Genomic DNA, 13,110 nt, shown 5'->3' on the forward strand with positions numbered 1-13,110 from the left:
TACAGAATCACAGTGTGGCCGCTGACTTTCTGAAGGCTCTGCGTTGTCCCTCATCATAGATCACTTTGTAAGAAACAGATTACATTTTTGTCATGTTCAATTTAAACATAGCTCACTCACACGAAGATTCAGCATAACACGCAATTAGCGCAAATGGCAGTGATGGGATACAAGTCCACAGCTACTTTCACAGTGAAGCTTAAAAACAGCGCCTTATCTTGCTCGGTCACAGGACCACGCAAAACTGAACCCATGAACAAGATTTGAATCGAGCTCCTGAGGATACTACTACATTTCTGGCTGCAGAGGGAAGTGCACACATACCAGTGCACAATCACCTCAACTGAACACGACATTGTCTGATTGGGGGACAAGCCCTGCTTATAGGAGTGGGAGCACTGTTACCTTGAAACACAGCAAGAAAGAGATTAATCCGAAAGAGATTACTTTGCCAAATCTATCACTTTGCTAACATTTTAAGTAGACAACCTAATTATGCTGGATTCTGCATGCAAACAGCTGGCCCTTACAAGTCTTGCAAAACTGTCAGATTCAGCAATAGTCAGGGAAATCATGAACTTTATATAACGAGCCGAATGTTCCCAGTTCTTGTCCTTGATAAGGATAAGCAAAATGTAGTACAAAATGAATATGTGAAAGTTGTGCAGTCCCTCACATACAGCGTCTTGCCAAATGTATTGAGCCTCTGCAGAAGTTACAATAAAGCTTTCCCTTTAGTCTTGCTAGCATTTGAATCGAGTCGATTTAATTTCCACGACTGCAAACTTGGGGGCTCGTCCGGGACCCCGCGACTGGGTAAGATCTGAGTATTCCCAGGAGGTGTCGGTGCCAGCGCATTGAAGGACTTTCGCTTCATCTTGAACGTTGAATTTGCCCCTTTGCGTGAGAGGACTGGGAATCTGTGGATCGCCCCACCGCCAGGATTTCAATCGAATAGGGCCGGGGTAAGAGTTTTGGCTTAACTAATCATATTTAGAGAATCATTCTCTGAGAATAAATAAAGCAGGAAGAGTTTCCAGCGAACTTGCGCTCGGTATTCGAGTAAAACACAAGGGATGGGATTGCTGACTCTACAGTGCTTTATAGACAGTAAGTTTAAGGGTAGTTTTAGACTTGGAACCACCACTTCCTGAGTTAGACTCGCCAAAGACATGCCGGACATATCGTTTCTTGGTTTGCGAACTCCAAGACATTTAGGCAGACGCGCCCATTTCGAGAAGGCACCTCCAGAGGTGAAAGCAAGTCAGAAAGGAAAATATAACAGTAGAGAGAGAGAGAGAGAGCTGAACACTTTTCCAGTAAAGTTGAAATGGACTCCAGCAAGAGCAAACAAAAGAGGGTCCTGAGAGGACTTGGAATGGTCAACCAAAAGTACAGAACATGTTAAATAATTATAGCCCAGAGTCTGTAAAGCAGTTAGAATTGTGGATCAAGGAATGTGGTTTTTCGGAGGGTGCGAGTTTTAGTGGAAGGCAGTTGGAAATATTGAAGTCACGGTTGGAGGTGAGAGAGAAGAAGAAACGGAAGGGAAGAATAAAACCTGTGAACTGGAGTGCTTATAACGTGTGGAAGGCTGATGCTGATATCAGGGAAAGGACAGATATCAAGTAAAAGATAGATCAGATTCGCGTATAAACACGAGCACACATGCAGACGTGCGCGGAAAACAACCTTATGAAGCTGTACAGTGTCTTAAATCTGTTCCAGATCCTGACCATGATGACTGCCCTCCGAGACCTACAACCCCTCTATGAGATCCACCTGCCGAAGGTTCCAAGTCAGCGGCCGCCGTCTTCGGGTCTGCTGGATCATCAATAGCCTATCGTACCTGCAACCAATTGAAGCAAGAAGCCTAAAATGAGGACGGCCACTTCAAGACTGATAGACATCCAGGGCCTGCTCACGATCAGTCCACGATTGACGATATGTCAGACAGCGAGAGTACTCACGTGCGATCATCTAAACAGGTCGTTCTGCAAGCACTAATGGTTGAGATTGCAGGTCCAGAAGGGCGCCCAGTGCTGGTCCACTGATCATGGACCATGAAAGATTTGGAATCTGCCTATGGGCAGTTGCCTGACCCACGCGAGGTTGGAGCTAATAAGTTTGCTGAAAAGTAACAAAGTTCTGTGTCAAGATATCTCCTTGGACAGACACTGTTGCCGATGTCACCACAATCAATTATAAATGGTCAGCCGTAAACGTCCATGCCAGATCAACCAACCCACAAGCGTAAGAGAACAGAGACTTAAATGCTTTCGCTCCACGATGGAAGCCGCCTGTGGGGAGGCATTCCCAGTGCGAATGGATATGACCAAATTGGAACGTGTAAACAACAACAAGATGAGACAGTGTCCCAGAACCTTACGCGCCTCAATGAAGTCCATAATGCCCTTGGTGGACGGAGACCATCCGAGGACATGACGGCAGCAGAAATCACACCGTATGAAGCACACCTGAGGAACAGCTTCATCAATGGAATGAAGGGCGAAATAGTCAAAAAGGTAAAACACACATGTATTACCTGGGACACTAGAAAGCTGAATGTGATAGAACAGCATGCGATACATGCTGAAATAAATGCTGACCCACGGGAAGGAGAAGCAGAAACTAAAGATGGAACAGCAAGGACATAAACCTCAGCTTACTATGATGCAAATGGTCAGCCGTTGGAGGGAAGTACTGCAGGGAGTGAGGCAGGTGAGGAGGTCGCGGAAGAGGAAGACGAAGTGGTCATAGAAGAGGCGCTGGCAGAGGTAGATCTGGTGGGTGCTTTGTTTGCGGAGCAATGGACCGCTGGGCGAGACAGTGTCCATTCAGACAATTCCAATCGGCCCTGGAGGCTGGACAGCAGGGTGACTGACAGGGGAATGCTGAGGTGGAGATGGGCAGCCCACAAGGTACAGGTAAGCTTCCTTCCCTAAAGCTCGGCAATGAAGTATCGCTTATGCTAATCTCTTCTGCTAAACGTCCGGGCACTGAAACAAGTCCCAATGCCATTTTGAGCACTGAGATTGTGAAGTGTGGACTATATGTTCAATATAACTATGATGCATATAAGTCGATGCCTACCTCCATGTTATATGTGGAAAGTACATCAGTTATCTTTTTGGTAGATACAGAGGCAACATATCACGACCTTAAATTAAGCCAGTTCAGAGAAACGACGGAAATAAAGATGAGTGGAAGGCTCCTGAACACAATGTGTGCATCAGAAGTCGTGATATGAGAGAGATTTTCGTCACCCCAAATTTGTGAACCGAGTCCTGGGGAAGCATTCCAACGCTTATTTTTGTTATCTGAATTCTGTCCTTAAAGTTTGATAGCTCGGGATATCATAGTCAGTCTGGGGTTGGATTTGCTCAGTACCCCGAGTGTTTGCACGTAGTCCAAAGGGAATATTTACCCGTGCAGGCTGTAAAATACGACCCACGACCCCTGATGTATGTCTATGAGTGGTGATTAAGCCAAAGAACGATACGTGATTCACTCGCCTTGGGAATAAGTAACCATGTTAATCCTATTAACACCGATAATCTTGCTGGTGACGCGCTGCACAGCACATATACACCACGATGGCCCTGAGTAATCATATTGAAAGGATTGGTTCAGGATATTCTTTAAACCAGATCATTTGTTATTGTGCGAAATTTATTGGAATGAACACAGATGTGCAGTCAGTGTGAACTTATTTGAAGTATCTATAACCGCAAGCAGACACTTCCTTTTTGATGTGCAAGGCTCTTTTTCCTCACGTGTCATTGACGAAGGCGTCCAGAAGGAATTGGGACCATGGGTGCTAAAGGCACAAAGGTTGGAACTTCAGGGACAATGTGGGTATCTGGTTCAATGCAGATATGTGGACACATAGGAAGAAACCAAATTGGCTAACTCAGGAATATCGGACAGTCCAGATAACCCCCGCTAGTCCTGAAGAGTATAGGAGGGTACACTGACGTTTCCCTAAGATAGAAGTCTCGGACCCAAGATTAAAACGGCTTCGACTGAGTTGTGGGCAAAAGGCAAACATGGTGTGGGACTCATACGAGGCTGTGAACCCAGAAGTCCGAGTATCGTCCTTGCAGAGCACAATAACCGTTAAAACCCGAGGCCATAGAAAAAATACTCCAGTCTTTGAATCCATCCTAAAGGCTGCAATGATAATCCCCTGTGAAAACTCACCGGTGAGAACTCCCATTTTTACGGTCAAGAGGCAAACATTCCAGTTGAACCGGAGGAATGGAGGTTTGTTCAAGACCTGCAGGCTGTCAATAACGCTGTTGTTCCAAGTGCCCCAAATGTTCCCAACCCCTATGTAATCGTAACTCAAGTTTCACAGGACAGTAAATGGTTGTCTTTTGCGGATTTAGCAATGCCTTCTTTCGTGTACCAGTTCACACAAATAGTCAATTCTGGTTCGCTTTTATATTCAAAGGGAAATCATATAGCTTCACACGACTTTGTCAAGGTGACTATGAGTCCCCCACCATATATAATGAGGTTTTACGCAGAAGTCTGGAGACTCTAGTTTTTACCCCGGGGTCAGCACTTCTGCAGTATAATAGCAGCACTGACAGAGGAACAATGTGAGAAGGATACACTTGCATTGCTCTGCCATCTAGCGAGGGAAGGGCAGAAAGCTAGTCTTGCAAAGCTACAATTTGTGCAAAACAGGTGAAGTTCTTCGGTCACTTAATATCTGAACAAGGGAAGGCCATTGATCAAGACAGATTTCAAGCAGTTCAGCAAATTCCAAAGTCTCACACGAAGAAACAAGTGCTATCCGTTTTGGGCATGTGCTCCTACTGTAGAATGTTTATTCCACATTACACACTCCCTGATGCGCCCCTAAGTGACATAACCGATAAGAAAGGTTTTCAGAGCCTGAGTCCGTTACAATGGGCCCCAGAAACCGAGAGTGCATTTGTTGAATTAAAAAGGGGGCTCCAAACTGCACCTACACCGGGATTCCGAATCCAAACAAGCCTTTTGTACAAACTGCAAATGAGAAGCGTGACTGCATGACATCTGTGCTGTTGCACGATCATGGGGGAAAATTGACACTGGTAGCTTATTTTTCGGCTAAGCTGGTCCCCGTAGTAGCAGGATTGCCTCAATGCCTGCAAGCCATGACTGCAGCTGAAATTCTGTCGGCGGCAAGGACGGCAGCACAGCAGCCGCCAAGTGATCAATTTGACATGTTTATGACAAAAATTTGTACCCCAACAGCAGACGTACGAGTGTTACAGACAAAGGGCCTCGCTGGAAGAAAAGCGTGAGTGGACTAAAGCAGGGTCCAGCGAGAGAAAAGAGGAATGGTGTGGCCCCAATGATAAACCTTCCCTATCACGATCATTACTTCCATTCTATGCCAAACTAACACACGGTAAGGACCATGTGCCAAAAGGTGGAGGCATGACAGTATTTCGGCACAATGGTACACTAAGTGATTTAATCATTACTCCCAGAAATATTGTGAAGGATGTGTTATCTGTGCCACTAGTAATGTGTGGAGGGGATTGCAGATGAGTCATGCAGCACACCCCCAACCCCAAAGACTCTTCGAACATTTCCAGATGGATTTAATTGACCTAACGCTCAGTGAAGGGAAAGGGTATTATCTGGTAAAAGTTGATGTGTTTTCCACATAGGTGGAAGCGTTCCCCGCGTCTAATCATGATGCCAGTGTAATAGCAAAGGTTTTGCTAACTTAAATAATTCCGAGATGGGGCAACCCTGAAAGGCTTAGTAGTGAGAATGGGACACCATTTGTCAGTAATTCCCGACAGGAAATCAGTGATTATTTGGGAATAAACATGAGACAACACTGTGCCGATCACCCAGCGAGCGTTGGGGCAGTTGAAAGAGAAAATGCTACCCTAAAAAATAAATTGAAAAAATGCTGTGAGGAACTAGTGAGTCCATGGACAAAGGCACTTCCAATTATATTAATATATATGAGATATATGAGGAGAGGGAGAGCTAATTTCAGCCCGTTTGAGATTTTGTTTAGTAGGCCTCCCAATACAGGTATTCGACCAAGACCCACGGTCAGACAGATAACAGACCACTGTGAGGGTGAAATGTTGTGAAACTCTCTACACTTTTGTTTCAAATGCGGAATAAAGTGAAAGCAGCACGTTCCCAACCAGCGGAAGGGAAGCTGCACGATCTAGGACCTGGAGCCTGGATAGTGTTGAATGACTTCCGGAAGAAACACTGAAGGCGAAGGGATGGCTGGGACTGTTTCATGTGTTCCTCACGACACAGACAGCTGTGAAGATCGCCGAAAGAGCTCCGTGAATACACGCCAGCCATTGCAAACGTGTAACTGGGCCTGAGGAGACATCGGACAGCAGCAGAACCGATTAAGTGCAAGTAGTAATTAGAAGCCTCGCACGCATATGGGGATGCCCCAGTTCGCACTGTTAGCAAGCGCCCTGGTAGTACTGGCATCTGAGATACAGCTGCAGATGATAATCTTATATGATGGTGCAATAAGAACATTCACATATGACCCATGGCCGTTTACAAACCAGCAAGACAATAAATTGGATAGTAAATATTTATGCAGGAATTCTGGTGGCGCCAGTGACTGGCACTTTGAATTAGCTATCACGGCTACAGGGACAACTGACCCGGTAACTACGTATTCTATTATCAAGGTAGGAGGTGCCGGGGAGAAAGTGAGGTCTGCAGATGCTGGAGATCAGAGCTGAAAATGTGTTGCTGGAACAGCGCAGCAGGTCAGACAGCATCCAGGGAACAGGAGAATCGACGTTTCGGGCATAATCACTTCTTCAGGAGGTGCCAGGGCACGGGTGATAATATCCAAGACTCAGAATAGCGATGAGGGAGTCTGTGAAATAGATAGACTCTTCTCTGACATCAGTAGGCAGGTGAATATAGTGGCTTAGTCACACCTCCACCTACCCCCGAGATGCAGTGCAGTACTCCAGATAGCAGCACAGGGGCATGGCAACCAAACAAATCAAATCATGGACCTAACCCCAAGCAGGGCAGAGGGCATTAATGTCACGCCCGAACCCGGAGGGAATCGTCAGCTAACTCGGTATTGGAATTGGCCCTGCAGGAGGTAAATGGTGTAAATGCGACGCCAGTAGCTTGGGAGATGCGAAGGAACATTGATGGATGTGAAGGGAGCAGAGCATGTGTTTTGGCTCTGCTATAACACCGGATATTTGGCGTTGGCTGCGTGCATACACGCCAGCCATTGCTGGCTGCACTGCCCATCTGTGGACTGCTGAACGAATTACAGAGAGCCTGGGGAGAAATGCTACCTGTCTGCTCCCGCGGTCGGTGACTACCCTGCCCCTGATAAGGGGAGCAATTAGGGCAAACCTCGCGCCACACCCAGATACCAAGGCCAACTGCAGTCCCAAGGCTGACACGTTTCTGACCACAGCCTCCCATATGGTGGAAGGTAGGGGAGAAACGCGTATTTGCACAAATGGCTCACCGCCCTCTGGAGAGGATTGGGGGTATTTAATACTACACGTTCTACTAGTTGTAGGACTGGTAATGCTCATAATGCTTTGTATAGGACACTGCTTGTGTACCTGGTTAGGCCGTTTGCTTATGAGTGCAGTGGTATTCCAAATGGTAAAAGAATCAGGGGCCCCGCAACAGGAGGGATCCGATTGCGAGGACCACACCATACCCTGACATTGACGAGTATGACGTGTGAAAATGGGCTGTGGACAGGGTACACAAGGGCAAGTGATGACATCAACACATAGCTGTGTTACAGGTAGGAAAAGCCTGGTGCTACCTAAGCAATTTGGATGTGGCACGATGTCGCTTTGTATAGTTTTTATTTTGGTGTTTTTGTAAAATGCCAAAAGGGGGGAGATGTAATGGAAAATTAACACAATTAACATTTGCTGTGAAATCTGAAAGAGAATACTTTGCTAAGTCTAATACTTCGATAAAACTAACACTTTGCTAAAATTTTAAGTACATAGCCTGACTTTGCTCAATTGTGCAAGCAGACAGTTTGGTCTTGCAAGTCTTGAAAAACAGTCAGATTCAACAGGAGTCAGGAAAAACATACGCAATCATGCCAAGAGCCGAATGTTCCCAGTTCATGTCAGTGAAATGCAGTATAAAAAGAATATGCACAAGTTTTTCAGCCCCTTACATGCGGCATCTTGCAAAGTGTATTGGACCCCCTGCAGAGGTTGCAGTAAAGCTTTTGTTTTCCTCTTGCTAGCATTTGAGTAATGTCGATTTAATTTCAACGACACACGTTCAACAAATAACCGTCTCCTTCTGCATCACGAAGTTGGATCAACAACCTGATGGAACAGCAACATGGGATTTGAGAGAGTTTTAACAAGGAATGGTTCATGTGAGATGCAGACTCTGCTAGGTTATCAACCCCAGATCTACCTGTTTATTAAGGAGGAACTTCAATAAACTAAGCCACAGCGTCACGTTAAACTAGGAGAGAGGGATGAGCAGATTGATCCAATACCTCTTAAAGTTTACAAGAATGACAATGGTCTTGTTTTAGGGCTCAGCAATGGAAAACAATTACACATCAAATTCAGGAATCTGTTTCACTTCTCGAACCTGGAACACAGGAACAGCAGAAGGAGATTATTCGAAACTGTTACAGTAGATTTAGCAGAAGGATGTTTCGTGTCTGGATCCTGATATAGAGTTTCAGGAACAGGCCAATCAGCACGTCCACACTCCAACACAGGACCCATAATAGACCATGCAGAACCTCGATCGTGTTACACACAACGGGATGAGGCCATTCAGCCTTCTATGTGCTGCAACACAAGAACTGGAAGAGGCCACAAAGTTACTGGAACTTTTCACACTAGGTTACGGCTATTCAGCCGATTGAGTCAATTGCACAAGAATAGCAGACGGGCATGAAACCTTTTGAGATGGTTTCTTATTTGAACAAGGGGGGCAATTCATCCACATTTATGTTCTTTGGGAACAGGAGAAGACCAATCACACCGTCGTTGCGATTTCACGGATATAGGAGGAAACTGTTCAGTTTCTCCAGCCTGTTATGAAGAAACATGAGGAGATACGTCAGCGACTTGAAATGGTGCAGCAAGTTTCCATATGTCCCCAATCCTCACATGAAGAAAAAGCAGAAGGCATTCACGTGTTGTTTGGCTTGGTCATGAACAGGAGCAGGAAATTCAGCTCTTTGAGACCATATTATATGAACTCCAGGACGACATTCAGCGTATCAAGACTATAATGTAGGAACACCAAGAATCCCATTCAGCAATCGAGTGTGTAAAGTAGGAACAGAATGAGTCTAATCAACCATTCGTGCCTCTTTCGCGGCAATTGCAGCTGAGATTTTTGCCGTCTTGTGCCTGTTACACAGGAATTGAAAGGGAATGTGGAGACTATAGAAAGGGAAGAACTTCGATTACATTCGGAAGCCAAACACCCAAGTTCAGGGAACGATACAGAGAGACAGAAACATTCGGGTTAAAGATAGAAAGAGATAATTAAGACAGAAACAGAACATGTTGAAATATGGGGGAAAACACAGGGGAGTACGTCTAATTGGAGGAGTGAGACCTTGATAGATCCAATCACAAGAAAGAGACCATTGAATAAAGGCAATGCCAAATTATCTGAAACAATTTGTTACATTATATTCTGAATCTGCCTCACAGAACAAACACAGACGGTCTAAACTGAGATAGGTTGTTTTCTCAGAAAGGAGAGCAGTGAAGACTATGTTCCTGTAATTCTCAGTAAGCTAGACTCTCTGTCCAGCATGGGGGATATTGAAAATCTTGGACAGTATATTGCTGCAATAGATATCTGTTAAGCATGGGAAGATTTGTAGTCCATTCTGTAAACGACTGTGAATGGGGCTCCCAAAACTTTATGTTTCTGTATCTCCATGCATCAGCTTGATGCAAGGTTTTTTTCATGTGTGCATTCGTGAGTGTATGACAGAGGCGATGATAGATGTGAAAATCATTGTCTGAGAGAGAACATATATGGAGAAAATCAGTTCAAGTATGAACGACTGGCGGGGTGGGGATGATACACAGAGAGGGACTGAGAAACAGTTAATGGACAGATGTGAGGATACGCTTGAGAGTATTAAAGTGAAGGCATTGTCGGACCCAATAACAACATCAGTGCGCAAAGGAATAACAGAACGATGGGGAATTTTCTGAGGGTTCAGAGAAGTGCCGTATGGAATCGACGCAGATTAGCTTCTGCAGGTTTGAAGCTGGGAGTTTTAGCAGCTGTATTGGCTTCCTTAAGACTGTCTCTCATAGCACAAAGTTCAAACAGCAGATGGGATGAGCCAGAGAAGTATATCCTACAGGTGTCAGTAATTATAATTAGGAATGCTCAGGTTATGGTGCAGGAATCAAATCAGGACCAAAGGGATCACTACTGTTGTCATTTGTTTGTTTCAGCCTCATATATTTTTCAAGGATGGGATGGAGTCGAAGGAAGGAAATTGAGTTTGCAATCAGAATAGAAAAGTGTTCTATGCTCCCAATATTTAAATATCAAGGGCAGTGATACAATGAAACATGGTTCACAGCTAAAATTGAGTAGATCAACATACAGACCCATGAGTAACACTGCACGAAGCAATGAAGGAGATAGTGAATTATCAAGTTCACTGATGCAGTTAGTACTGTTTTTTAAAGTGGATATCTGAATTCAGGGTCTCAGCAGGAACAATAGGAGCGGCAAGAATGGTAATTTCAATGAAAAGAACAGTGTTACAGTCAAACATGATTTATAGAATAAGTGACTGAACTGTGAGACTTACCAGAGACACCAAAGAAAGCACGGACTGAATAACCAAATTATTGAATAATATTCGATCCAACATGATAATTACTTTCGATCCTAATATGTAGATGAAAGCCAAACATCCCAGTATAAACTTCTGTCCATTGTTGGAACATGCCGTCTAATGTTCTCAGACTCTGATCAATTGTTAGAATATCCTAGTCGAACGTTCTCAGATTCTGATCTCTCCACCCCCTCTCTGTGGTACTGTTGATCCCTGTTAGTACTGTTGGTGATGCTCCCGCTCATCCGATAGGTTAACACATTGAATGGAGCCGACTTATAATTAAAAGATGGAAACCCTCCACTGGAATGCTTAGATTATTTGGAGATTGACATTATTCATAGTCACCAAAGGAAGAGGTGAAATTTACACCTTCCTTACATCACTTTATGTATCACAATAAAAGGAACAGTTCCTCGATCTGGATGGAATATATGAGGTTGGCTGACCATAAACTTTCAATATTATAAATATCTTCTCCCTGTAAGTAGGAGCACTGTCAGAGCACTGCAGGAATGTATATGACAGAGATAAAATAATAGAGCACCTGCACAAAATGTCTGGTGGGCATTTTGTCGAGACCACAAAATAGGGTAACAAGATTTACTGCCTATTGCCTTTTGTAATTTCACTCCTACTGTTAAGTGAACTTTTACAAATCCTTCCAAGATATTTTGGCAAGTGTTCCTATGACAGAAGATGAGGAGCTGTCCATCTTAAAATGCACCAAGGTGAATGATTCCCTGTGTTTAATTTTTCCTCTCTTTTTGCAGGGGTTTTCCCCCGTGTCGTAACAGAGTCAAGTTTCGTGAATGTGTTTTATTCTTGATGCTACTGAAATAACTCCACAGAGGCCGGCATCCCATCACCAGAGAGAGTACTTGACACTGATCCAGCTCCCTCAGAAGCAGCTCTCAGGGTGATAGAACCACTGACACTCCTGTTCTTTGTGTGTGTGTGTGTGTGTGTGTGTGTGTGTGCAGGTGTGAGACAGTAAAAGACACAAGGAATACAAATCTTTATACCATTTCCACGATCAGGAAGAAAAGAAACACCCAAGTGGCCAGTGACCAGCAGTGCCCTTCACACCAAAGAGCAATGCTGCGCGATCAAACGGTGAAGGGGAGGGCAGGGATTAAATCAAAATAGAGTTGGAACTCCCTGTCTTTTAAGCGACTCCTGGATAGGCACACGCGTTAGTTTGGTTTGGAGAAGCATGAAAGACCTGCACAATATCGAGGGCTAAATGGCCTGGACTGTTCGATGTTCTCTGACCTGATCAGGTGTTTCACATAATTCATTGGGAAGCTCGGAAACTAATTGTTCAGCCTCTCGCTGAGATACTTGCATCATAGACAGTCACAGGTAAGCTGCCAGAATACGGCAGGGTGGCTGATATTGTGCGATTTTTAAAAAACAACTGGGAAGGAAAATCCAGGAGCTGTAGACTGGTCTGACAGATATCATTGGTGGGTAACTTGCTCCTGGGGATTCTGAGAGACTTGTTTTTGGAAAAGCAAGGACGGAGCAAGATAATATGGCTTTTTGTGTGGGAAATGATATTTCACAAATTTGATTTAGATTTTTGAAGATGTGACGAAGTAGATTGGTGAAGGGGCGGAAGTGTGGATAGTCCATATGGTCTTCGGTAAGGTGTTGAAAAAGATTCCTCGTGGTAAACTGGATAGCACTTGTTAGATCACATGAAATACGTGGAGAGTTGGAGGTAATTTACCCGAAGGTAAGAGATGAAGGAAGTGGTTGTGGACAGTTTTTGTTTTGCACTGGAGGCCAATTTCCAGCTGAGTGCCATAAGGATCTAATGGATGTTGTAATAAACATAAATGATTTGGATGTGAATAATGTAGGAATGCTTCGTGGCTTTGCAGGTAACATCTACGTTGGTGATTTAGTGAACAGTGAAGATGGTTAACTCAGAGTACAACAGGACACTGATCAGATGGGCCAAAATGTCGAAGACTTGCTAATGGAATTTATGTTCTACAAACTTAAGGTGTAACGGTGTGATGACGCAACTGTGGGCAGAAGTTATAGGTAGGATCTTGGGATATGTTGCCAGCCACAGACACCAAAATATAAATCATAGAAGCTCTGTAGTGTGGAAACAGGCCATTCGGCACATCGTTTTACACTGACCCGCCAAACAGCATCTCGACTCATGCAGCCATGCATTACCTCATTAACCTGACATTTCCTACAATCAATCCACCACAACCAGGATACTGCACAGC

Source organism: Chiloscyllium plagiosum, unplaced genomic scaffold (genome assembly GCF_037043375.1).
Source record: "Chiloscyllium plagiosum isolate Xiang-an unplaced genomic scaffold, Cpla_swu_hap1 HiC_scaffold_45, whole genome shotgun sequence".
In the NCBI taxonomy this organism is placed as follows: domain Eukaryota; kingdom Metazoa; phylum Chordata; class Chondrichthyes; order Orectolobiformes; family Hemiscylliidae; genus Chiloscyllium; species Chiloscyllium plagiosum.